The 15,128-nt window shown below is 42.1% G+C and overlaps 1 protein-coding gene across 1 annotated transcript in view; it reads right to left on the bottom strand.

The window, feature by feature from the left end:
- The window catches only part of LOC143963731 (monocarboxylate transporter 2-like), a 141,041-nt gene extending 133,702 nt beyond the window's left edge, over window positions 1-7,339 (bottom strand). Inside the window, exon 1 of the mRNA XM_077473450.1 lies at window positions 7,181-7,339. The gene's annotated coding sequence lies outside the window, so the exon portion shown is untranslated. The remainder of the gene's footprint in view (window positions 1-7,180) is intronic.
- Between the last annotated feature and the right edge of the window lie 7,789 nt (window positions 7,340-15,128).

The raw sequence follows: 15,128 nt of genomic DNA, 5'->3' as shown, positions 1-15,128 counted from the left end.
TCTTACCTTGACAATGCTTAAAGGGAAAGTATGGATAAATATACCCTGGTATTAGATGTCAGTAATGCCGCATACACGCAATAGGAATTCCAGACAAAAAAAATTTCTGATGAAGGGCTCTCATCAGAAAATGTGACCGTGTGTATGCTCCATCGGAAATTTAGCTGTCCGATTTTCCGCCAGCCAAAAATCGATAGAATGTTCTCAATTTTCCTGACGGAAATTCCGATTGCCTGTATGCAATTCTGACATGCCAAAAATCACGCATGCTCAGATTCAACTACGAGATAGAAGCTATTAGCTACTGGCTATTGAACTTCCTTTTTCTAGTCCCGTCGTACGTGTTGTACGTCACCGCGTTCTAGACGATCGGAATTTGGTGTGACTGTGTGTAGGCAAGACAGCTTGAGCGGGGAAAACCATCAGAGCTTCTTCCGACAAGAATTCGAATCGTGTGCACGTGGCATAAGAGAAAAAAATTATCATCAGTGGTTAGTAGGGGGGAAATGCTCCATCAGTGATCTGTAGGGAGAAAAAATGCCTTGCCAGTGTTCACTAGCAGTTAAAAAAAGGCCCGTCAGTGGCCAGTAGAAGGAAAGAATACCCTAGTATCACTGGTCAAATAGAATAAAAAATGCACCGGTGTTAATGATCAGTGGTAGGAAAAAATGGCCATCAGTGGTCAGTAGGAGAAAAGAAATGCAATAGCATTGGTGATCACTAGTAGTAAAAATTCCCCCATATTAATGGTGAGTGGGATGAAGGAAGCCCCAGTGTTAGTGCTCTGTTGGAGGAATAAATGCCCTGACATCAGTAGGAGGAAAATCATTAGGAACTCTGAAGCCCACTGGAGAGCTGTGAAGGGGGCTGGGGGCCTTGTGGTGGACTCTGCAGGTTTTCTTTTATTTTGTGGATGGTTGGAGGACCCTGCTCTGTGGTAGGTTGGAGAGCATTTTGAGAGAATTTTGCCTGTACTTTTGTTTTTGTAAATGGCAGTTTTGCTGTGGAAAGTTGAATACACTGCACAGATGCACAACATTAGTAGTATCGGGTAGTATCAGAGCACCCCCCCTGTTATTTAGAACCATTTGGAATTTTGGAAGCTCACATTAAGCATTACTAAAATTGCTGCTTCCTGATAAACATAATTTAGACATTTTTTTTATTGCTTTGCTCATGTTCTCCAGGGGAATTCCCAGAATCCCATGGCATTTTTTGACAATCCCTGGTGTATTAGTCTAGAAAAGTACCATTACTGTTTTTTTAATAGTTGGCCCCCATTAACCTCATTTGGGTTTGGATTCAGCACCCGAACTTTATTCATGTTCGCTGAACCTGCCCCAAATCAAACCTAACCTAGGTATGTTCAGCTAATCACAAATTATGGGAGGAAATTATGTACAATGCCTATCCATGATGCCTGATAGAGTTTTGGGAAACATGATGCCTGATAGAGTTTTGGGAAAGGCTGCATCTTTACAGAGTGTCCTAATATCTTAGGACACTCTATGGAGACCTTCCTTCAGCCCACCACTCCTCATCTCAGAGGTCGACTGTGCCCTCTGACCTGGCCTCATAATCTTCTATTCCAGTAATTTACACCAGTATACAGTATGTCACAAAAGTGAGTACACCCCCCAACAGTGGCAAATTTGAAACATATTCATAACCCCTAACATTTTTGTAAATATTTTATTATATATTTTCATGTGACAACACTGAAGAAATGACACTTTGCTACAATGTAAAATAGTGAGTGTACAGCTTGTATAACAGTGTAAATTTGCTGTCCCCTCAAAATAATTCAACACACAGCTATTAATGTCTTAACCGCTGGAAACAAAAGTGAGTACACCTCTAAGTGAAAATGTCCAAATTGAGCCCAATTAGCCATTTTCTCTCCACGGGGTCATGTGACTCGTTAGTGTTACAAGGTATCGGGTATGGATGGGGAGCAGGTCTGTTAAATTTGTTTTTTTAGCTCTAACCCTCCCATACTTGTCACTGGAAGATCAACATAGCACCTCATGGCAAATAACTCTCTGAGGATCTAAAAAAAGAACTGTTGCTCTACATAAAGAAGGACTAGGCTATAAGACGATTGCCAAGACTCTGAAACTAAGCTGCAGTACGGTGGCCAAGACCATACAGTGGTTTAACCGGACAGGTTCCACTCAGAACAGACTTCACCATGGTTGACCAAAGAAGTTAAGTGCATGTGCTCAGCGTCATAGCCACAGATTGTCTTTAGGAAATAGACATATGAGTGATGCCAGCATTGCTACAGAGATTGAAGCGGTGGGGGGGTTCAGCTTGTCAGTGCTCAGACCATACGCCACACACTGCATAAAATTGGACTGCATGGCTGTCGTCCCAGAAGTAAGCCTCTAATAAAGATGATGCAGAAGAAAGTCCACAAACAGTTTACTGAAGACAAGCAGACTAAGGACATGGATTACTGGAACCATGTCCTGTGGGCTAATGAGACCAAGATAAACGTATTTAGTTCAGATGGTGTCAAGCACGTGTGGTGGCAACCAGGTGAGGAGTACAAAGACAAATCTGTCTTGCCTACAGTAAAGCATGGTGGTGGGAGTGTCATGATCTGGGGCTGCATGAGTGCTGCTGGCACTGGAAAGCTATAGTTCATTAAGGGAACCATGAATGCCAACATGTACTGTGACATACTGAAACAGAGCACGATCCACTCCCTTTGAAGACTGGGCTGCAGGGCAGTATTCCAACATGATAATGACCCCAAACACACCTTCAAGACGACCACTTCCTTGCTAAAGAAGCTGAGGTAAAGGTGATGGACTGGCCAAGCATGTCTCCAGACCTAAAATCTATTGAGCATCTGTGGGGTATCCTCAAACAGAAGGTGGAGGAAGGCAAGGTCTAACATCCACCAGCTCCGTGATGTCGTCATGGAGGAGTGGCAACCTGTGAATCTGGTGAACTCCATGCCCAAAAGGGTTAAGGCAGTGCTGGTAAATAATGGTGGCCACACAAAATATTGACACTTTGGGCCCAAATTTCAACAATTTGTACATTTTATAGCAAAGTGTCATTTCTTCAGTGTTATCACATGAAAATATAAATTAAAATACACAGAAGTGGTTGCAGAACTTAGGATTCATTTGGACAGATAATGTTTTTTCATGCTCAAGATAGCCTCATGTAGACTTGTGCAATTCATTTCACTACGAATCAAAATTCAGACATAATTTTCGTTGTTCGCAGATTCAGATGTATCTGAATCTCTGAATCACATTAGTAACAAATTTCAACAAATCCAAAATAATTTATAACGAAGCAACCAAATTAATTTATATTCATTAATTTCATTCAAAACTGCTGATTTTTAATAAACAGACACTCACATGTCCAGGGATCCAGATCTGTCCTAATCCGAGACAATTTCTTTACTGGTCTTCAGATCCCAACACCAGCATCATAACTGTGGGCAGCCTGCTATGACTCCTTGTAGCTTCACAGTCAGCTGCCCACTGAGCATGCATGAGCCTCGTTGTGCTTTGTGAATAGTCTCAGAAGCCTGCGGACAGGGAGGGTAGGAGGAGAACTTCCACTCGGATCTCCTAGGCCAGTGGTCATCAACCCTGTCCTCAGGGCCCACTAACAGGCCAGGTTTGCAAGATAACTGGAATACACACAGGTGATATAATTTGCTGCTCAGTGATTGCAGTATTCTAGTCTGCATCTCCCCAAGGTAATACATAAAACCTGGCCTGTTAGTGGGCCCTGAGGACAGGATTGATGACTACTGTCCTAGGCGATCTGAACAGAAGTAGGAGTGTGTACCCATCAAAAGTAGCAACCCATTCCTCCTCCCAAAAAAATAATATCGGAATGAGGCAGAGGGGAGAGGGAGGGAAAGGTAAAGCAGAACCCTGTTGGGTGAAGTTCCGCTTTAAGCTAAGTCATAGTAATAATTGCAGTGCCAATCAATTTCGGCTGAACCCCAAAAAAAAAAATGCTTTATTATTTATTTACATTGCAAGGGTTTCAACAAACTTGTACAGCCCTACCTACTTTTATTTACCGTATTTATTGGCGTATAACACACACTTTTTTCCCCTTAAAATCAGGTTGAAATCGTGGGTGCATGTTATATGCCGCTCCTCCACCATTGTGAGCCTCTGGGCGGCTTTCAGCAACCTTCAGCCCTTCTCGGCGGCTTTCGGCCGTTCTCGGCAGCTTTCACCCGCAGAGAACGGCCGAGACCGGCCGAAAGCTGCCGAGAACGGCTGAAGGTGTCCGAAAGCTGCTGAGAACTACCGAGCGCTGCCGAGATACAGAGGACATCCGGCTCTGTATCTCGGCAGGTGCCATTTTTAAAAGGCAAAGCTGCAAATAAAACTGACAAGGCTGCAAATGAGGGACAAGGCTGTAAATGACACTGACAAGGGTGCAACGATGGACAAGGCTGCATGACAAAGCTGCATATGACACTGACAAGGCTGCAAATGATGGACAATGCTGCAGGACAAGGCTACAAATGACACTTACAAGGGTGCAATGATGGACAAGGCTGCAGATGGACACTGATAAGGCTGCATTGATGGGCATTTAAATGTAAGTTTTTTTCCTTAAACTTCCCTCCTAAAAGTTTTTTTTCTTAAAATTCCTTCCTAAACTTGGGGTGCACGTGTTATAGCCAATAAATACGGTATATGGAAATTCACATATGGATTCCACTTTCTACCTTGTTGAAGCTACTTCCTAAATTATAAATGTGGAGTGCTCTAGTCACATGGTCAGTCATGGGGACAGCAACCAGCTAACTTAGATGGCAATGACATTTCTGAGGTATACCTGTAATGTATACAGAATGTCCCAATATAAAAAAAGTAATGTTAATTCAATAGGAAAGCCCCCCTACAAAGAGTGACTGGGTGTAGGGGATTATGAAGTAAGAATTTCTGTCCCTTGTAACTTAACTAATCTAATAAAGAGTAGAATACTTTATTACAGGAACTTATATAGTGCCATTTATTTATGTAGCACTTAACACATATTGTGCATTCACATCAGTCTCTGCCCTCAAGGCGCTTACAATATAAGGTCTCTACCTCACATTCATACATGCACATGCTAGGACCAATTTACCTACCAGCATGTCTTTGAAGTATGGGAAGACACCTGAGTACCCAGATGAAACCTGTACAGGGAGAACATGTAAATTCTGTGCAGGTAGTGCTGTGGTTGGGATCCAAGCCAGCAACCCTCATGTTTCATCACTTTCTCATTAGAGCATTATATGATTAAGGAAGCACAATATTTCCTTATTACGGCCAATAGATCATGGAGCTGGAATCCTCACTCTATAATTCCCACAAACTCTATACGGAATCCTGCTCAAATACTAACCTCTAGTCCAGCCTATCTGAACCTTTTAACTCTAGAGGAACTCCAAAAATGATGTTCAGGTCTCAAGGAACCCTTACTAAAACCAATTTATCAGGGGTCAAAAGGAACGATGCCCCTTATACTGGTGGCCAATTGGAATACTGTCCCACTTAAAGTGGTGCTCAGAATGTCACCCTTAAAAACGGCAAAAAAAAAAAATTGGTGTCATGCTCCTGGGTTTTCTAAGTGATGCTGAACCTTGAACTCTCTGTAGGTACCATCAAAAAGGTGGTTCATCAGCCACAGCTCAGGGAACCCTTAGCAACCTCTGGAGGAACCCCAGGGTTCCACGGAACCCTGGTTGAGAATGGCCGCTCTAGTCAGATGTGTGGTACAGAAAATAAAGGATAGAACATGAACCCAATGATGAAATGTTAATTATTATTAATACAGTTCTTGAATAGTTTCATACATTCAAATAGATAGCATGGGCTCATTTCTATTTCAAGGCAAATTGAGGGTATGACCAAGTGGCAGTAACAAACAATAAGTTGATCTATGTTTTTACTGCTCCTTGGCTGCTTCCTAACAAGTTAACATTGCAACTAAAGTGTGCTGCACACATTGCCTTGGCCAAGATACTTTGCTTCGTGGTGCAGCAAAAAAATACAGCATGCTGTCATTGGCCAGATCTGCTGGCTACCACGTGCAATCATTGAGGTGAACGGTACCACATCGCAACCGTGTGCCAAAAGGCTCCAGCACTGTAGTTCCATGTAAAATTTCTTTGGATAAAAAAAAGGCAGGCACTCAAGAGGTAGCAGTATCCCCTACTGAACATCTGTAAGCTGCTTATCTACCGCCCTTTGAAAACGATCTACCAAGGGGGAGCAAAGTCTGTTGCCCAGATGAACGAACTGTAAAGCAATTTTTATGTGACCACTTAGTGTAAAATATACAGAGTAGCAGATACAAATATACTAATACATTTTAAACTGAAATTAAAATTATTCCACAAAAAGTGTTTGTTCAATGTGATTCTGCTGCTTGATATGCATGTTATCTAAGATCTGTATTTGATTATTTTACATAAGGGTATGATTAACCAAGCACGGATGTGCCATATTTCCTACAAATGTAGTACATTCCTTACAGCTGCATTATCAGATAGTGGTTATGTCTCACGCGGTTCTCAACCTCTGAACAGCAGTTTTGAAGACACCATATGTCACATATTTTCTTGTAAATTGTAAAAAAAAAAAAAAAAATGAAGAGGAAGAAAACACATTTTCGTTAAAGCTAGCATTTTCTTTTTTTTAGTGTTTAGTTGAACAAACGCTTTAAATCAGTACATATGTGCGATTAACTGTATGTTTGTGCAGAGATTGTCCCATGGATTTGCAAGCTTTCTGTATAATGCAGATTTCACTCATCCATACGCAGTGTAAACATGGCAGTGTGAGACTATTCAACGTCACAATGACACATTTATTCCTCTCCACTGGTAGCATGGAACAAGCTCACCCGCCCCCTGAAATGTAGGACAGCTAGAGATATTTCCCAGCCAAGTCAGGGAAGATTCTGTACTCCCAATGCAAGCTGTATATTCCACATACTACTTTACTGAGAGCCACAAAGACAACAAAGCAGCAAATAACCACAAATAGTACCAATGTCAGCTGCCTCAGTAGTATTATTCCATCCATCCTTAAAGCTAACATATTGCACAAATACAGTGTTAACTAAAAGATATGAATATATTACACTATTATCATTAGGTTGTAAATAAATGTATGTTGAGTCAGGTTACCTGATCAATGCTGGAATTCCTATTCACGTCTTGCGTTATATTTCTTTTTTTTTTTAAGAAGTATGAATAAATACACTAGAGTGTTTCACTGACGTTTTCAGAGGTTTTAGTAGGAGGAGTAGACTGAGAATGATCTTGCTGTTTGTATTAGCAAGGGAAGGGAGGGTGACGAGTCTTGGGCTGGTCTTTCTAGCTCACTTTCTGCATTCAGCGTTCTATACAAGCGCCTCAGGCAACCCAGCCCAAATATTTCCATGGATGTGATGTGCTATTAAGGAAGCTGGTGTTAAAGTGAGGCTTCAAACTGTTCAGCAATGCAAATTCAGCTTACTGTCTGCCTAAAGGACTTTGCAATGGCTTATTTAACAATGCACCGCATGAATTGATACATACAGCGTACTTGCCCATAGCAACAATTCAGCTTTTCCCTTTAAAAACGTTGGGGACGGGGTAGTCAAATCAAAAAAAAAATAAGTCGCTTGCTGACTGGTTTTAGATTGTTTACATTCAATTACAATGTATGTACAGCCCAAACTCCTTTTTTTTAGTGTTGGATAGAGCATGGAAGGATTAAACCCCCTGCCAGATTTATATTGCTGTCTGTGTCCTGGCCTCCTGGTGATTATGGGCACAGAGACAGAAAGTGATGGGGAATACAACATTTTGGAACTGTCACTAGAAGAGATGAGGCTAAATTTTCCAGTAGGGACAACTGTTATAGTGACAGCTGTCTAAAGCTGGCCATACACTGCAGTGGTGGCTGTTGCTCTATTTTTTGGGGGGACACCCTCCCCCGTCGATTGGTTGCTCGGTGAACAAACCCCCCTGGCTCACCCAGCTGCTCACCAGCCCCGCACTTACCCCATCAAGGTTGCGGGCAGCTTCATGGCTTCCCCCTGAGTCTCCTCCATGGCACCTTCCCCCTTGCTTCTGCTTCCAGCCAATACGGCCACTTCTTCTCTCGGCTATTCGGGTCTTCAGACCCGTTTCCTGATTGACCGGGAGGAGAAGCAGGAATACAATAGCGAATATTAATTTGCTATTTTCACACAACTGGGTGTGGGGAGCCAGGATCTGGGGCCCCCCTTATTAAAGGGGGCTCCTGGATTCCGATAAGCCCCCTGCCCGCAGACCCCAACAACCAGTGGCCAGGGTTGTCGGGAAGAGGTCCTTGTCCTCATCAACATGGGGACAAGGTGCTTTGAGGTGGGGGGCCGCACTGTGCCCCCCTTCCCCAAAGCACCCACCCCCCCCATGTTGAGGGCATGCGGCCTGGTACGATTCAGGGGGGGGGGCGCTCGCTGGTCCCCACTCCCTTTCCTGGCCGGCCGGTCTGGTGTGGATTTTGGGGAACCCCCACGCCGTTTATTTGGCATAGGGGTTACCCTTAAAATCCATACCAGGCGACAAGGCTTGCAAGGTGTCAATCTCGCCCATGAAAGCGGCGAGATTGACTTCCTTCTCTAGCCCCGTCGTACGTTCAAAATGAACAGGCTTTAGTCCATGTGTGGGCAAGTCCATTCATTTTGAAAGTCCGTCGAACCTCCGCCAAAAATCCGACGGGAAGTCCGTTCGTGTGTGTGCAAGTCCGCTCATTCTAAAAGTCCGGTGGACCTCTGCTGCAAAGTCTGCCAGAAAGTCAGATCGTGTGTACGCGGCATAAGGGCTTGTTCATATCAGCAGCATTGGGCACTATTTGACAACAATGCACAATGCAGTCCCAACTCAAGAACAAGGCAATTTACCTTATGCCCAATACTTCAGTTGTTAACAGAATTGCTCTGTGCGTTCCAATGCAACGCAATGCATTGAAACGCACCAAAAGACATAGATTTACTTAAATGTAAAAAAAAGTAAACCCTGCGATATGTTTTAATAATGCACTGCTGTTCACATTGCACACTAACTTACATGTGTTAGGTGCACAATATGCATGCCATGTGGTGCGAACAAGCCTGACCCTTCTTCTCCAGGTGCTATTCTACTAGTGACTATTTTAAATACAGTAAACAAAATAAATAACGAGAAGTACTATCCAAAATATGTAATCGTGTAAAACAAATTGTGATTGACAAATTGTGTGTCAACAAACTTAATGAACAGAAGCAAACTAAGTAAACATACACTATATTACCAAAAGTATTGTGACGCCTGCCTTTACACATACATGAACTTTAATGGCATCCAAGTCTTAGACCCCTTTCACACCACACCGCACCTTGCGTCGGCGGTAAAACGCGCTATTTTTAGCGACGTTTTACCGCCGGATTTGCGGCGTATTTCGGCCGCTAGCGGGGCGCTTTTACCCCCCGCTAGCGGCCGCGAAAGGGTTAAAACCGCCAGGAATACCCCGCAATAGCGGCGTTTTGCCGGCAGCATTACAGCGCTGCCCCATTGATTTCAATGGGCAGCAGCGGTGGAGGAGCGGTAAACACACCGCTCCTTCACCGCTCCAAAGAACCTGCTGGCAGGATTTTTTTCTGACGTCCTGCCAGCGCACCACTGTAGTGTGAAAGCCCTCGGGCTTTCACACTACACACAATAGTGCAGCTTCTTTAGGGCATTTTGCAGGCGCTATTTCTAACGCTATATCGCCTGCAAAACGCCCTGGTGTGAAAGGGGTCTTAGTCTGTAGGGTTTAATATGGAGTTGGTCCACCCTTTGCAGCTATAACAGCTTCAAACTATATATAGACTGATTCTAAATACATATACTCTATACTGGCCCATGTATGATCTGGGTTCTGTCATATAACCCACTGGCGCCCCTGGCCCCTCCCTCCTGCCGATTGCCCCATAGCAAGCTGCTTGCTCTGGGGGCACTTGAGCAGGCTTGCTCCCGAATTGCTGCTCTGTGTCCATTCACAAATGGAGCATGGCATGGCCCTGCTCTCTCCTCATTGACTGACTGGCTGTGATTGACAGTAGTTGGAGCCAGTGGATCCCGCTGCTGTCTCAGCCAATGAAGAGGAAAAGGCAAGGGAGAGCTACTGCTCTTGTGCACATCTCTGGATTGAGATGGGGCTCAGGTAAGTATTGGAGGGCCTGAGGGGGCTGCATCAGGGTAAAAAACCTTTGTGCTGCAGTCCCCCAGCTCCCTTCTAATATTTACCTGAGCTCCCTCTTGATCCAGCGATGTGCACGAGATCATCAGCTCTCCAAGGACTCTCCCACCTCAATTGCTGAGACAGCAGTGGGAGCCATTGGCAATTGTCAATCACAGCCAGGCAGCCAATGAAAAGATAAAGGGGCGGGCCAAGTCACAGTTCTGTGTCTGAATGAAAATGCAGAGCCTGCTTGGGTGCCCCCATTGCAAGCTGCTTGCTCTGGGGGCACTCGACAGGAGGGAGGGGCCAGGAGTGCCAGCGGGGAGAGCCGAGAAGAGAGGGATACTGACTGCTCTGTGCAAAACTGCTGCACAGAGCAGGTAAGTATGAAATGTTTTTTTATTTTTTATTTTATTTTTTTACCTTTATTATCACTTTAAGTTGGCTGTTGTGTTGCCCATTAAATCTGTTTGATAGGCCTCCGAACATCTAACTGAAGGAACACATGTGGTAGGCTAACAGTGCTGCTGCTAATTGCAAGGTACTGTAGTAGCTTATCTTTGTCAGCCTGAAGCATGATCTCCAGGTAAAAAAAAAAAAAAAACCTTTGCAATATATTCACAAAAATAATTTTTATAAGAAAACTGACATGATGCCAAACATACAATAAAATAGGTTTACATATACTAAATCTAGGAGGATGCTTATTGTTGATATTCAAAAACATAATAATACCTTATCTATCATCACTTATTATTAGATTATTAGATAAAGTTGCATTTTAAAATGAATAGTAAGTTTTAAATACTTTTTTTATTGGAAGATCTTTAAAAAAAAACGTCCTTCAAAGTCATTGAGATCACGTTACATCATATGACTTTTATGCTGTTGGAAGAAGCACAAGAAATACAGGATCTCTGCCAGAGACGCATGTAGGGGTGGGATTTCAGTGTAGAGTTAACACTTTAGATGAATGATACTCTTCAATAATGTAACTGCATGTATATGCTACATAGACCAATAGAATATAACAATATAACCAAACCATAACAATTCATCACAAAACATTACACACATTTGCTAATACATAGCCACAAGCAAAAGTAATGAAAATACAACTCTTCATACAATAAACAATATTTTGCTGTGATCTCTAAACTCTGACAAATACTGGTAAATCATAGGAATGGTTCCCCTGCCATGTGCAGCTATTGAAAATAGTACATTGCAATGTTTATTACTGAATTTGCTAAGTTCTTGTGCCTGGCTGACGTATGTGATTTAGCTTAATGGATATGCTTACAGTTAGCACATTTGCAAATCTGCCTATCATACGATTTAGCAAATGTATACCTCTGCTGAGAATCATGGATCTGTTACTGAATTGCACATTTCACTAACTAGCAGCTTGAGGCTAAGAATAACAAAATATGATTTATTCTCACATATTATGTTTTGATAGAAAATGTGTACATTGCTATTATTGTTGGTGTGTTTTTTTTTTCTTCTTTCAGGTACTGAACAATGTTAATAAAATTAAGCTGCCTAATGTATGATACTACTTTTTGCATATCCTTGTAAAATATTACAGTATAACATTATGTAATGTTTAAAGCAGTATAAATAAAACCAATTGTGTACATTGTGTCAAGAATTCACTGAGAAAATAATTTTACAAGCCTGATGGTGAAAGAGTTCAGTTCAGGTGAGCTTGCTTGCATGAGATAAACCTTGTTATTCAAAATACTGTGAATGGAATGAAATCACATGAGAAATTTAATGAAGTGAGGAAGCAATTAATTCCGGAAAAGTCCAAGCAACAATTGACAGGTAACTAAACCAAATGTATTTTGTGTCAAGATAAATGTACTTGAACCATGTAACCACAAATATGTATATATTTTTTTGTGAATACTTGTTCAGACATTCATTCATACTTAACAACAAAAAAGATTTACCTCTAATTGGGACTTTGAAGGGGCAGTACTTCTCTACAAATCAACCCATAATTATAGAAAAAAAAAAAAAAATTGGAAAAGGTTAAAAATAGTTGGATATACAATACATAGGAAATGCAGGATGCAGATAAAAAGATATGCAATATTGAAATACAGTTGAGAAACAACCAATACTCTGTTGAAAAGATAAAGCAACAGCGATAACCTAACAAGTTTCGAGTCTCTGATAATAGTTCTCTTCATCAGGGGTATGTGGTTACAACAGGACGGTAATACGTCTACAATTGATAAAAAACAGATATATGAATATATACATCGTTATGCATGACATCTAAAAGTTTTTTCAAAACTGCTTAATTTTATGTTTGACAACTGACCATACAATTTGCATAGAAGTTCAGAGATCTTGCATTCAAATTAAAAAGACTTTAGGAAATGCTACAGCCTCAAGCCGACCAGTTTGGGTCCAGAAAGAGATGAGTGCACACAAGGAAACAATCCAAGAAAGCTGTTACTTCACAAAGGGTGCTCAAGAGTGGCCCCCATGGAGGCCCACATAAAGCCTGGAGTGACAGATATCACTAGGGGCAAAAAAGAAAAGAGATTGATTCAGTGTAACAACCACAGTGATGGATACATTTCCCTTAGAAATGATTGCATATATGTGTCTGAGCAAATCATACATACCTAGCCTATTTATGTGTGATGTATATGCAGGGAAGGACTTACTGGATGGTATGAAGCCACAAATGTCAGGCGACTTCCAAAGGCCCAGGTAGACTATATAAGGTCTAGAGGGAAAGAAACAGGGGACACTATGTCACCCAAAATCATGCACATGTATGCACCCCATCTAGTAATACCAATCTTTAGAGGTCTATGTACGGCTATGTATTACCCCACAAAAAAACAGGGAGGAGAAGCCACAAAGTTAGTTATTTGCCTGGGCAATTACCTTTTTTGGAGCTCGATGCCTGTGTGGTCCTGTCAACCTGAATGTGCATCACAAAATGGTGTGTGGCTTATGAGTCAATTTATATGGGTGTATAGGGGGTCTGGTGTCCAATCCTGGTGAGAATGTGGGGAGGGGCCAGATCTCCTTGAGTCAACAGCATGCAGAGGTGCCTCTACCTAGCTGCCTGATGGAGAGTGAGACACATCCGGCATCAAGGGACGCCAGGCAAGGCATGGTGACATCATGATGCCCGGCGACGTGACATCATGTGAATGTGGCTCCACAACTACCAGTGTGGAAGAGCCCGTGCACATCATACAAGGTGTGAACGGCCCCCGTGCGCCGAGTGAGGGACAGCAAAGAGCAGGTGCTTGAAGTGCGGCCAGTCATCCGAACACGAATAGGAAGGCAGAGACGCAAATATGCCAAAAACACAGAAACCAAAAAACATAAAATATTATAATTAGATTATTAGGAGACACAGAAATATGTTGTTATATAATTCTATACAATGAATAACTGACAGATTATGGACAATATTTGTTAAGAAATTATAACTGCTGGAGTAAGAAATGAAATATATAAAAAGAAATACTACATATATTGGCATATTATAAATCAATTGCCAGAAAATAGACAAATAGGAGGCTGCAAAGATCCAGGTATTGATTCACTCAGGGGTCATTAATTGGGACCATTGGGTTCCCATTCAGATCCCCCAAATTCTCCAAGGAAGGTCTGAAGGAGATAGCTCCATTTAGCCCAGGTGGTTTAGTTGCATTCACGCAAAATATATACATTTTGTTTGTGTTGTAAATAAATATTATTCGAATCCCTCCCCGCATACCAGGATGTATATGGTTGAGTATTAGGAAGGAGATCCTTGGGGAAACCCCATCATGTATGTCAGTTACATGTCTACCAAGGGGGAGACTTGGATTACAGGTCCTCATTGAGATAATATGGCGATAAGCTCTTCACCAAAACTCCTGTATTGTCTTACCCACATTAAAACATGCACAGGCACAAAGGAGGAGATACACTACACCCGGCGTTTGGCAAATGGTATAGTGTCTTGGTCTATAACACTTACCATTGGGTAATAGAATATTCTTTGAAGTATTTAAAAACTGGTGATAATTGCATCCACTACAGGTGAAGGTTCCTGTACGCTTACATGGATCTCTGCGTTCATCTCCCCTAAACTCACTAGAGACTAGCTGGCCTCGAAGAGATCTAGCCCTTCTGAAAGTGAAAGATGTCCATGGTTAGAATATGCCAATATTTGTCTACAATACACCTAATGGTTTTATGCTGGTTTGAAAATTTGTTTATAATGGATTTCTTTTATTTGTCTTATGCCTTGTACACACAATCGGAATTTCAGCCAGCAAAAGACCGATGAGATCTTTTCATCGGAAAATGCGACCGTGTGTATGCTCCATCGGAATTTAGGTGGCCGAATTCCCGCCAGCAAAAATTTGAGAGCATGTTCTCAATTTTTTAGACGGAAAAACTTTCAATTGGAAATTCCGATCGTGTGTATGCAATTCCGACACGCAAAAACGTACACATGCTCAGATTCAACTACGAGATGGAAGCTATTGGCTACTGGGTATTGAACTTGCTTTTTCTAGTCCCGTCCTACGTGTTGTATGTCACTGCGTTCTTGACGGTCGGAATTTGAAAAAAGAAGAAGTTAAACAACAGTGGTACTCCAGTACAACCAGGGCCCCCAGATTTTCTTAATTAAGCTGGGCACACTTGAGCTTGGAAGATGAGTATATAATTAGAAATTGATTTATCTTTCAAAGCCAAAAACATCATCATAGCAAGTGCTGTAGGCAAGGGTTTTTCCAAAAGACGACTATGGATTTGTATGGATGAAAGCATAGCAATCTGAGGAGAGTTCTGGGGATTGGAGGATAACAGTAACCAATTTTCGCTGCAGGAATGAGTGAATCTCAATTGGTTATGTTCGTGACATTT

Source organism: Lithobates pipiens, unplaced genomic scaffold (genome assembly GCF_037356315.1).
Source record: "Lithobates pipiens isolate NorthernLeopardFrog02 unplaced genomic scaffold, aLitPip1_a1.2 Scaffold_8, whole genome shotgun sequence".
Lineage (NCBI taxonomy): Eukaryota > Metazoa > Chordata > Amphibia > Anura > Ranidae > Lithobates > Lithobates pipiens.
This window is presented reverse-complemented; position numbering and strand designations above follow the sequence as displayed.